The following is a 13467-nucleotide window of genomic DNA, read 5'->3' as shown; positions in this document are numbered from 1 at the left end:
TAATATCTAAGCTGGGGATTTATCCGCATTTACCGAAGAACATTTGGCCTCTGAGTCAGAAGGAAAAGGTATTTTTTCTTTTTTCTTTTTTTTTTTTTGAGACAGAGTCTCGCTGTCACCTAGGCTGGAGTACAGCGGCTCGATCATCGGCTCACTGCAAGCTCCCCCTCCGGGGTTCACGCCATTCTCTTGCCATAGCCTCCCGAGTAGCTGGGACTGCAGGCGCCCGCTACCACGCCTGCCTAATTTCTTTTCCTTCTTTCTTTCTTTTTTTTTTTTGTGTGTGTGTGTGTGTGTGTGTGTATTTAGTAGAGACGGGGTTTCGCCGTGCTAGGCAGGATGGTCTGGATCTCCTGACCTGGTGATCCGCCCACCTCGGCCTTCCAAAATGCTGGGATTACAGGCGTGAGCCACCGCGCCCGGCGGTATTTTTCTTTTCTAATTGGAGTTCCACATGATCCTGCAGGCTATATATTAATACAGTAACTGCCCCCCATCCCTTATCCTCAGGGGTATGTTCTAAGACCCCCAGTGGATACCTTAAACTTCACGTAGTTCTGAACTCAATATATACTATTATTTTTCCTATAATGTCTATGATAAAACTTAATTTATAAATTAGGCACAGTAAGAGACTAACAACAATAATTAATAATAAGGCCGGACACGGTGGCTCACACCTGTAACCCCAGCACTTTGGGAGGCTGTGGTGGGAAGATTGCTTGAGCCTAGGAGTTCAAAGCCAGCCTGGGCAACAGAGTGAGAACCCATCTCTAAAAAACGAAAAAAAAATTGTCAGCCATGGTGGCACAAGCCTTTAACTCAGTTACTTGGCTGAGGCAAGAGGATTGCTGGAGCCCAGGAGTTTGAGGCTGTGACTTTGCCACTGCATTCCTGCCTGGGTGACAAGAGTGAGACCCTGTTTCTAAATAATAATAACATAACAATATGCTGTAATAAAAGTTATGTAAATGTGGTCTCTTATACTGTACTGAGAATAAGAGGGGACCACTGTAGTACAGTTAAAGGGTAGACAAGTAATAATAGGAGAGTGTTGATTAGTAAGTCTGTGGCTTGGTGTGGCGGAAAGTGCTCTGCATTCGAAAACAGGAAGCCTGGGTAATTGATCTGTGTTTTTTTCCCCCAAAGAAGGTACTTGAGGTCATTGGTTGCCCCTTTTGGGGTTTCATTTTCTGACTATAAGAAAAGAGGATGTTGAAGGCCGGGTGTCTGTAATCTCAGCACTTTGGGAGGCTAAGTCAGGGGGATCACTTGAGCCCAGGAATTCAAGACTAGCCTGGTCAACATAGCAAATCCCGGACTCTACTAAACATACAGGAATTAGCCTGGTGTGGTGGCATGGTAGAATAGACTTTTGCATAAGTCCAGCTAGTCGAGAGGCTGAGGCATGAGAATCGCTTGAACCCAGGAGGCAAAGATTGCAGTGATCTGAGATCGTGCTACTGCACTCCAGCCTGGGTGACGGAGCAAGGCCCTGTCTCAAAAAATGAAACAAAAAAATGAAGCAAAACAAAACAAAAAAAGAGGATGTTAAATGACTTTTAAGGTCCTGTCCAGCTAGGATATTCTACTATTCTATGGTTTGAAACTGGAAAAGGAACTTAATTAATTAATTGATTTGTACAAGGCTCAATATGGTATTGATTCCACGTGGAGCCCTGTGCCATGTGCTGGAGAGTTAATGAACAACCTCCACCTAGGCCTTTCCTGAACTGAGCTTATATCTATTGCACTGCTACTTGTCTAGGGTCAGTTCCCATTCAATGCTTTCATCTGGAACATAGAGGGCATGTTAATTCCATTTGTAGGAAGTTCAGATCTGGTACTGTTGACCAAGATATTGTATGGCAGAATCAGGTTAAAAAAGAAAATTAAAACAAAACAAAACACAAAAAACTTCTAGAGTTTGGAAAGATGGGTCAAGGCTCACAAGATAAATACATAAGATACAACTCAGTACACATGGAAGGAAGTCTTCAACTCAGGTATAAAAGGCACAGGATAAGAAACATAGAATGGTAGCTTTAAGCATCTGCTCTGTTCTTCTGTTCAGGTTCTAGTTGTAGGGATTACATAGTCACAAAGTAACAATTATCACAGAGTTGAAAAAGGATTGGGCCTCCCTAAGCTCTCCCCACCTGACAGTTATACAAATGCTATTGATAAAGATGGGAACCAGTTCCCTCATCTTTTCCACTCAATCTTTTCCTCCCTTTTCTTTCATTTGCTCCTTTGAGAGCAGGTGTGCCTTATCTAACATTGTATCCTTTCCAGTGTCTTTAGTCCATAATTCTTGGATTTGCAAACAATAGGCAATTGATAAAATGGAAATAATACCTGACTTTATAGCAGTTCACGTGAAAATAAATTGAAGCATTTTAATTGATATCAGTCAACCGTGTGATGGAGCTGCCAGGAAATACCAAGATCACCTTGGGCTACACGAATAGAAGTGTAGAGTGGGCAGCAAGAGAACTCTGTGCTCTGTGCTGGGCAGACGAGTTCACAAACAATCTGTTGTATTCTGAGTATGACATTGAATGAGCAATATTAAAATTGGAGATTGTTCAGACAAAATGAACAAATTAGGGACAGCACAGCAAAGTGCACTAACATCATTTTGGAATCAGACAGACTTATTTAGGTCCAAGTTCTGACACCTACTATGTCACCTTGGGGAAGTTACTTAACCTCTCACAGCCTCAGTTTACTTGTCTATATAATGGAAATAGTAGTAGTATCTATTTCATGGATTATGCCAAGGACTATGATCATGGTAATCAATTATCATTTACATTTGGAGGAATTAGAGTTGTTTAGCCAGACGATTTGAAGACTTAGGAGTTGGGGTATGGGGTGTATGGGATATTATGTCTATCTTTAGATATTTGAACAATTGCTGTTGGAGGAGTTATTGTGCTTATGGTGGGTAGATGCATATGACAGAATTAGGTCAAATAGTGGGATATGCAGAGAAGATGACATTGCCTCAACACATGGCATAAATTTTTGACAATTAACTTTGTTTAAAAATGGAATTCAGTTCTTTCATCAGGTGGTGATTTCCAGACCACAGTGAATGTTCAAGCAGAGACTGGTTTCTGTGTATCAGAATGGTATATAGGAGAGTTGTGCTCTGGCCAAATGAGTTTGGGCTATCACGGGTTCCCAAAATTGGCTGTGCAAGAGAACCATCTAGCAGTAGAGCTCAGGGTCTCTAATAAGGTCCTTAGATGGTTTTGATGAAGCCAGTCTCTGCATAGGTGATTTAGATCCACTGGACTGCAGGATGGGTGTCCTTTCACCTACATTTTGTTATGTTGGGATTCCAGTAGGGAAGTGCTTTGAGCCAGGAGACAGGAAGATAAGAAAGTGCTGGCAGGGCATGGTGTCTCACCATGCCTGTAATCTCAGCACTTTGGGAGGCCGAAGTGGGTGGATCACCTGAGGTCGGGAGTTCAAGACCAGCCTGACTAACATGGTAAAACCCCGTCTCTACTAAAAATACAAAAAGCAAACAAACAAAAAATTAACCAGGTATGGTGGCACATGCCTATAATCCTAGCTACTAGGGAGGCTGAGGTAAGAGAATCGCTTGAACCTGGAAGGCAGAGGTTGTAGTGAGCCGAGATTGCACTACTGTACTCCAGCCTGGGCAACAAGATCGAGACTCGGTCTCAAAAAAAAAAAAAAAAAAGAAAGTGCCACACATATTTTGGAGTAATTTGGTTAGAAGAGAGGCTTCAAGTTTGGGAGCGGCTGGAGTCTGGTTTGAATGAGAAGTTAGGGCAAGTATATGGAGAGCTTTAGATGCTAGGCATGGGAGTTTGCAGGTTACCAAGCAGGGATCCATGATAAATGTAGGACAAAAGAAGTTACAAATAATCACATTCTGAAAAGTTGAGCTAAATAATGAATAAAGACAAGTCCAGACATCGTATTTCTTCCCTCTTGGAGTTCTCAAGCACAGAACCTGTAGCTTGAGTTGTCATCCGTTTTCTTCATTTTGGAGCTCCTCTTCATCACACCGTGGGTGGTGATGATCCACAACGTTCCTGTTCCTTTCCAGGCCCAGGGAGTGGGCAGGAGGTGGAGCTTTCACTGAAGTGATTCTCTCAGCTGTAGAGGAAGCACCCTGGCTCTGCTTAACTGAAAAGCCACCGATCATGGACTTGGTGGTATCACAGGTGCCAAGGGCTGGAAGCCAAAATTCAGAGTTTCCTCTTAAGGAGCAAGTTCTTTTGCATAAGTCCAACCTGCTGACTTCCTCCGTGTAAGTGCTTTTGTTCTTATCTCAAGGCAATTCTTAAGTTAATTAGTTGCAATTATTAGCTCTGCTGCAGTGGAATGCACAGTAACAGAAGGGGGAAATGAGGCCATCAGGGAGATGCAGTTGGGCGTTCTGAGACAACACACAGAGGAACTGTAATTCGTTACACTCACCAATTAAGTCCGAAAAAAGAAAAAAACAACAGCAACAACAATAAAACCAAAACCTGCTCCATCCAAATAGAAACACAAAGGATGAGGCAAATATTATACTTACACAGTGTTTGCTCTAATGTCTGACCACATCCAGAGGCCATGAAATGTCCCTGAGGATGGTTTCCCTTGAGAGTAAGTCACAGCAGGCAGAAAGAGCAGTGGGCTTTGTTAGGAGCTATAGACTCAAAGGCTGCTTTTTATTAGCTGTGGGATTTAGGGCCAGTCAGTTCCATCACCTATAGAATGAAAACAGAGACACCAACCTCAAAGGGTGTTGGAGCCTTACATAGGAAGCACCTTCGACCATATTTTTAGTTTGATAAATGCAGGTTGAGTCTGTGATTGTCTCTACTGCAACCTGGTTTTCCTGCTGGGCTGTGTCAGGCCTCTGAGCCCAAGCTAAGCCATCACATCCCCTGTGACCTGCACGTATACATCCAGATGGCCTGAAGCAACTGAAGAACCACAAAAGAAGTGAAAATAGGCAGTTCCTGCCTTAACTGATGACATTCCACCATTGTGATTGTGATTTGTTCCTGTTCCACTCTAACTGATCAATTGGTCTTGTGACATTCCTTCTCCTGGACAATGAGTCTCAGGAGCTCCCCACTGAGCACCTTGCAACCCCCACCCCTGCCAACAAGAGAAAAACCCCCTTTAACTGTAATTTTCCACCAGCTACCCAAATTCTATAAAACTGCCCCACTCCTATCTCCCTTTGCTGACTCCTTTTTTGGACTCAGTCCACCTACACCCAGGTGATTAAAAAGCTTTATAGCTCACACAAAGCTTCTTCACACGGACGCGCGTAACATTTGGTGCCAAAAACCTGGGACAGAGGGACTCCTTCGGGAGACCGGTCCCCTGTGCTTGCTCTCACTCCGTGAGGAGATCCACCTACGACCTCAGGTCCTCAGACCAGCCCAAGGAACATCTCACGGATTTCAAATCGGGTAAGCAGTCTCTTCACTCTCTTCTCCAGCCTCTCTTGCTACCCTTCCATCTCCCTGTCCTTCCAGTTCCAGTTCTTTTTTCCTCTCTAGTAGAGACAAAGGAGACACGTTTTATCCGTCAACTCAAAAACTCCGACATCGGTCATGGATTTGAGAAGACAGACTTCCCTTGGTGTCTGATCATAGCAGGGACGCCTGCCTTGATCACTCACCCACATTTCACTGGTGTCTGATCACCGCGGGGACGCCCGCCTTGGTCATTCACCCATATTCCTTTGGTGGCAAGTCAATTACGGGGACACCTGCTTTGGATGCTCACCCACATTACAGCCTAGGACTGCTCACCCACCCCCTTCTCCATGTCTCTACGTTTCTCTTTAAACTTACCTCCTTCACTATGGGCAACCTTCCGCCCTCCGTTCCCCCTTCTTCTCCCTTAGCCTGTGTTCTTAAAAACCTAAAACCCCTTTGACTAACACCTGACCTAAAACCTAAATGTCTTATTTTCTTCTGTAATACTGCTTGGCCCCAATACAAACTTGGCAAGAGTTCCAAGTGGCCAGAGAATGGCACTTTCGATTTGTCCATCCTACAAGATCGAGATAATTTTTGTCATAAAATGGGCAAATGGTCTGAGGTGCCTGACATCCAGGCATTCTTTACACATCAGTCCCTCCCTAGTCTCTTCTCCCAATGCCACTCGTCCCAAATCTTTCTTCTTTCTCTCCTATCTGTCCCTTCAGTCTCCACCCCAAGCTCTGAGTCCTTTGAATCCTCCTTTTCAACGGACCCATCTGACTTCTCCCCTCCTCCCTAGGCTGCTCCTCACTAGGTCTAATTCTTCCTCAGCCTCCGCTCCCCCACCCTATAATCCTTCTATCACCTCCCCTCCTCACACCCGGTTTGACTCACAGTTTCATTCCATGACTATCTCTTCCCCACTTGCCCAACAATTCCCTCTTACAGAGGTGGCTGGAGCTGAAGGCATAGTCAAGGTTAATGCTTCTTTTTCTTTGTTCAACCTCTTCCAAATCAGTTAGCGTTTAGGCTCTTTTTCATCAAATATAAAAGCCCAGCCCAGTTCATGGCCCATTTGGCAACAACCCTTAGACGCATTAGCACCCTAGACCCAGCGGGGCCAGAAGGCCGTCTTATTCTCAATATGAATTTTATTACCTAGTCCACTCCCGACATTAGAAAAAGCTCCAAAAATTAGAATCGAGCCCTCAAACCCCACCACAGGACTTAATTAACCTCGCCTTCAAGGTGTACCATAATAGAGAAGAGACAGCCAAGCGACAACGTATTTCTGAGTTGCAATTACTTGCCTCCACTGTGAGAGAAACCCCAACCACAACTCCAGCACACAAGAACTTCAAAACGCCTAAACTGCAGCGGCCAGGCATTCCTCCAGGACCGCCTCCCCCAGGATCTTGCTTCAAGTGCTGGAAATCTGGCCACTGGGCCAAGGAGTGCCCGCAGCCTGGGATTCCTCCTAAGCCATGTCCCATCTGTGCAGGTCCCCACTGGAAATGGGACTGTCCATCTCGCCCGGCAGCCACTCCCAGAGCCCCTGGAACTCTGGTCCAAGGTTCTCTGACTCCTTCCCAGATCTTCTCGTCTTAGTGGCTGAAGACTGACACTGCCCCATCGCCTCAGAAGCCCCTTGGACCATCACAGATGCCAAGCTTCCTGTAACTCTTATAGTGGGAGAGTAAGTCCGTCCCCTTCTTAATCGATGTGGAGGCTACCCACTCCACATTACCTTCTTTTCAAGGACCTGTTTCCCTTGCCTCCATAACTGTTGTGGGTATTGACGACCAGGCTTCTAAACCTCTTAAAACTCCCCAACTCTGGTGCCAACTTAGACAACATCTTTTATGCGCTCCTTTTTAGTTATCCCCATCTGCCCAGCTCCCTTATTAGGTCGAGACATTTTAACTAAATTATCTGCTTCCCTGACTATTCCTGAGCTACAGCCACACCACATTGCCACCCTTTTCCCCAGTTCAAAACCTACTTTGCATCCTCCCCTTGTGTCTCTCTACCTTAATTCACATATATGGGATACCTCTACTCCCTCCTTGGCGACTGATCATGCACCCCTTATCATCCCATAAAAATCTAATCACTCTTACCCTGCTTAATGCCAATATCCCATCCCACAGTAGGCTTTAAAAGGGTTAAAGCCTATTATCACCCGCCTGTTACAACATGGCTTCTTAAAGCCTGCAAATTCTCCTTACAACTCCCCTAACCTAACTGTCCAGAAACTGGACAAGTCTTACAGGTTGGTTCAGAATCTTCACCTTATTAATCAAATCGTCCTTCCCATCCATCCTATAGTGCCAAACCCGTATACCCTCCTATCTTCAATATCCCCTCCCACAACTCACTATTCTGTTATCAACCTCAAAGACGCCTTCTTTACTATCCCCTTACATCCCTCCTCCCAGCCTCTTTTTGCCTTTACTTGGACTGACCCTGATACCCACCAATCCCAACAACTCATCTGGACTGTTCTGCCCCAAGGCTTCAGGGACAGCCCACACTACTTTGACCGGGCCCTTTCTCATGGTCTGCTTTCTTTTCGAGTGTCTGCCTCCCACCTTATTCAATATTTTGATAATCTTCTTCTTTGCCACCCCGCTTACCAATCTTCCCAGCAGGACACTATCCTGCTTCTTCCTCATCTCTACTCAAAGGGGTACCGAGTATCCCCTCCAAGGCACAAATTTCTTCCCCTAGCGTTACCTATCTCGGTATAATCCTCCATCAACATACACGTGCCCTTCCTGCAGACCATGTTCAATTAATCTCCCAGACCCCAATCCCCACCACCAAACAGCAACTCCTTTCCTTCCTAGGCATTGTTGGATATTTCTGACTCTGGATACCAGGCTTTGCTATCCTAACCAAACCACTTTACAAGCTCACAAAGCGTAACTTAACTGATCCCATAGACCCTAAGTCTTTTCCCCATTCATCCTTTCGCTTTTTCAAAAAGGCCCTGTAGACAGCTCCTACTCTAGCACTCCCCGACTCGTCCCAACCTTTTTCCTTACACACAGCTGAAATACAAGGCTCTGCTGCTGGAGTCCTCACACAGGGGCCAGGCCCATGACCCGTTGCCTTTCTATCAAAACAACTTGACCTGACAGTTCTGGACTGGCCTCTATGTCTGCGTGCGGTGGCAGCCACCTCTTCAATACTTCTAGAGGCCTTCAAAATCACAGACTCTGCTCTAACCCTCTACAGTTCTCACAACCTTCAAGCATTAATATCCTCCTCACACCTGTCACATTTATTGTCTGCCCCTCGACTCCTCTAGCTCTATTCACTTTTTGTTGAAACTCCAACAGTAACTCTTACCCATAGGCCCAATTTCAACCTAGCTTCTCACTGAGCACCCAACACAACTCCTGAACCGCATGACTGTATTTCCCTAATACGCATAGCATCTTCCCCTTTCCTTATATTTCTATTCTTCCATTTCCAAACCCAGACCACACTTGGTTTATTGATGGCAGTTCTTCTAAACCCAATCAATTTTCACCAGCTAAAGCTGGATACGCTGTCATGTCCCACACCTCCATTATCGAAGCTGCTGCACTTCCTCCCTCCACCACTTCCCAACAAGCCAAACTGATTGCTTTAACTTGTGCGCTCTCTATTGCTAAAGGAATGCACATTAACATTTATACTGACTCCAGATATGCTTTCCACATCCTCCATAACCATGCTGTCATCTGGGCTGAAAGAGGCTTCCTTACCACACAAGGCTCTTCCATTATCAATGCCTTCATAATAAAGGCCCTCCTTAAGGCTGCTCTCCTGTCAGCCAAGGCTGGAGTCATTCATTGTAAACGACACCAGAAACCTACTGATCTTATCACAAAAGAAAATGCCTATGCTGGCCGGGCGCAGTGGCTCATGCCTGTAATCCCAGCACTTTGGGAGGCCAATGCGGGCAGATTACAAGGTCAGGAGTTCGAGACCAACCTGGCCAATATGGTGAAACCCTGAATCTATTAAAAATACAAAAATTAGCCAGGCATGGTGGCAGATGCCTGTCCCAGCTACTCCTGCTGAGGCAGGAGAATTGCTTGAATCCGGGAGGCAGAGGTTGCAGTGAGCCGAGATCGGCCACTGTACTCCAGCCTGGGAGACAGAGCAAGACCCTGTCTCAAAAAAAAAAAAAAAAAAAGAAAAGAAAAAAAAAAGAAAATGCCTATGCCAACAGGACAGCAAAATAAATAGCCAATGTCTCCATGCCCGCTAATATTCCAGCCCCGACTCCAGAAGGCCAGTATTTTTCTTTCTCCTCTGTCACTCCCACCTACTCTTCTTCTGAAAACCTGCTCTACCAGTCTTTTCCAATTCAGGGCAAGTGGTTCTCAGACCATGGAAAATTCACTCTTCCTGCCTCGCAAGCTCAGTCCATTCTTTCTTCCCTTCATGACCACTTCCATGTGGGTTACAAGCCTCTGGCTCACCTGCAGCCCCTCATCTCCTTCTCTTCATGGAAATCCATCCTTAAGACCATCACCTCTCAATGCTCTGTCTGCCATGCCACCAGCCCCCAAGGTTTTCTCAGGCCTCCTTTTCCTATGCATCAGGCTTGTGGATTTACTCCAACACAAGATTGGCAGATTGACTTTCCTCATATGCCCTGTGTCCGTAAATTTAAAGATCTCCTGGTTTGGATCGACACCTTCACCAGATGGGTTGAGGCCTTTCCTGCTAGCTCTAAAAAGGCTACTGCAGTCATTTATTCCCTTTCAACAGCTATAATTCCCTGATTTGGCTTCCCTACTTCTATTCAATCTGACAATGGTCCGTTTGACTAATGCTTCATTAGTCAAATCACCTAAGCAGTTTCTCAGGCTCTTGGTATTCAGTGGAAACGTCATACCCTCTACCATCCTCCATCTTCAGGGAAGGTAGAAAGGACTAATGGTGTTTTAAAACACACCTCACCAAACTCACCCTCCAACTTAAAAAGGACTGGACAGTACTTGCCCTTCTCAGAATTAGAGCCTGCCCTCAAGAAGCTACAGGGTATAGTCCATTTGTACTTTTATACGGATGCACTTTCTTGCTCGACCCCAACCTTGTTCCAGATAAGGGAGGAGACCACCCCTCATATTGTCTTATGCCCAATTTCTGCCTCCAAAGAAAGAAGTAGTAAAAACTAAAAGGCAGAAATGAAATCCACAAGCAGACAGCCCAGTGCCACACCCTGGGCCTGGTAGTTAAAGATCGACCCTTGACCTAACTGGTTATTTGCATAAGAAAAGCCCTGTGAAGATCCCTGTCCTGTTCTGTTCCATTCTAATTAGTGGTGCATGCAGCCCCAAGTCATGTACCCCCTGCTTGCTCAATCAATCACGACCCTCTCATGTGGACCCCCTTAGAGTTGTCAGCCCTTAAATGGGACAGGAATTGCTCACTTGGGGAGCTTGGTTGTTGGAGACCTGAGTCTTGCCAAAGCTCCCAGCCAAATAAAACCCTTCCTTCTTTAACTCTGAAGGAACTCTGAAGGAAGTGTCTGAAGGGTTTTGTCGGCAGCTTGTCCTGCTACATTTCTTGGTTCCCTCACCGGGAAGTGAGGTGATTAACGGATGGTCAAGGCAACCCCTTAGGTGGCTTAGGCCTGCCCTGTGGAGCATCCCTGTGGGGACTCTGGCCAGCTTGAGTGATGCAGATTCTCAGAGCACTCTTGGCTAGGCAATTGCCCTGCCCTGGTGGAACACCTTGCCAGAGCAGCACGTGGCAGGCCCCTGTGGAGGATAAACGCAGTGGCTGAACACCGGGAAGGAACTGGCACTTGGAGTCTGGACATCTGAAACTTGGTAAGACTAGTCTTTGAAACTTGCCTACTCCATTTGAGTGGAAGCATGGCCTGATCACCCACGGCATGCCCATACCGACACTTTGGTTTTTTTTTGTTTTTGACTTGACTTGGATTGCTTGATACTTTGGTTTTGGTTTTGACCTGGCTTGGATTTCTTGGATTTCTTGGATTTTCTCTGATTTTGGTTCTGACTCTGGTTTGGTGTAAACTGAAACAATGCATGTGTGCCCTTTTTACCCGTTCTTTGTTTTGTGGTGTGCGTGTGGTGTAAGTGTGGTGTTTTGTCTTGCGGAAACATGGGTCAGGCACAAAGTAAACCCACCCCACTAGGAACTATGTTGAAAATTTTCAAAAAGGGATTTAAGGGAGACTATGGAGTTACTATGACACCAGGAAAACTTAGAACTTTGTGTGAGAAAGACTGGCCAGCATCAGAGATGGGTTGGCCATCAGAAGGAAGCCTGGACAGGTCCCTTGTCTCAAAGGTATGGCACAGGGTAACCTGTAAGTCAGGGCACTCAGATCAGTTCCTGTATATAGATTCTTGGTGACAGCTAGTTTTGGACCCACCGCAGTGTTTAAGAGGACAGGCAGCAGCAGTACTAGTACTGCAGTCATCCCCCACTACTTGGACTATGCCCTAAAAACTTTTCATCCCTACTATCTTCTGTCTTGTCATCCTCCTATTCACCATTCTTAACTACTCATAAATGCCCTGCCCCTATTTATACTGCTGGTTTACACTTTTTCTCCAAACCTTCGTAGCGGATATCTCCTGGTACTATCCCTAGACCGCCACTCTTGATTCCCTCTTGGAGTGGATAGATGATCTTTGCTGGCAAGGCACCCTCTAATACTTTCACCCTGATGAAGTCCTATTATTAACTTTTATACTTACTCTTATTCTCATTCCTGTTCTTATGCCACCCTCTACCTCTCCCCAGCTATCTCCACCACACTATCAGTCTCATTCACTCTCTCCTAGCTGTTTCTAATCCTTCTTTAACAAACAATCACTGGCTTTGCATTTCTCTTTCCTCCAGAACTGCTGAGGCCTCAACTTACTGCTGAAAAAATAGGACTCTGTATATTTTTAAATGTAGATTGTTGTTTTTACCTAAATCAATCTGGCCTGGTATATGACAACATAAAAAACTCAAAGATAGAGCCCCAAAACTCACCAACCAAGCAAATAATTACACTGAACCCCCTTGGGCACTCTCTAATTGGATATCCTGGGTCCTCCCAATTCTTAGTCCTTTAATACCTGTTTTTCTCCTTCTCTTATTTGGACCTTGTGTCTTTGGTTTAATTTCTCGATTCGTACAAAACCACATCCAGACCATCACCAATCATTCTATATGACAAATGCTTCTTCTAACAACCCCATAATATCACCCCTTACCCCCAAATCTTTCTTCAGCTTAATCTCTCCCACTGTAGGTTCAATGCTGCCCCTAATCCCGCTTGAAGCAGCCCTGAGAAACATCACCCATTATCTTTCCATTCCACCCCCCAAAATTTTCGCCACCCCAACATTTCACCACTATTTTGTTTTGTTTTTCTTATTAATATAAGAAGACAGGAATGTCAGGCCTCTGAGCCCAAGCTAAGCCATCATATCCCCTGTGACCTGCACGTATACATCCAGATGGCCTGAAGCGAGTGAAGAGTCACAAAAGAATTGAAAATGACTGGTTCCTGCCTTAACTGATGGCATCCCACCATGTGATTTGTTCCTGCTCCACCCTAACTGATCAATTGACCTTGTGACATTCCTTCTTCTGGATAATGAGTCTCAGGAGCTCCCCACCGAGCACCTTGTGACCCCTGCCCCTGCCCACAAGAGAAAAACCCCCTTTAACTGTAATTTTCCAGTACCTACCCAAATCCTATAAAACTGCCCCACTCCTTCTCCCTTTGCTGACTCCTTTTTTGGACTCAGTCTGCCTGCACCCAGGTGCTTAAAAAGCTTTATTGCTCACACAAAGCCTGTTTGGTGGTCTCTTCACATGGGACATACATAACAGGCCAATACAGATTTGCTTGGCTCTGCCTTTGTACATTCATGAAGATGGTTATTATTATTATTTTTTTTTTGACAGAGTCTCGCTTTGTCACCCAGGTTGGAGTGCAGTGGCATGAAATCGG

This window comes from Mandrillus leucophaeus, unplaced genomic scaffold (genome assembly GCF_000951045.1).
Source record: "Mandrillus leucophaeus isolate KB7577 unplaced genomic scaffold, Mleu.le_1.0 Scaffold20, whole genome shotgun sequence".
In the NCBI taxonomy this organism is placed as follows: Eukaryota; Metazoa; Chordata; class Mammalia; order Primates; family Cercopithecidae; genus Mandrillus; species Mandrillus leucophaeus.
The sequence above is the reverse complement of the archived record's forward strand: the minus strand, read 5'-3'. Positions refer to the sequence as shown.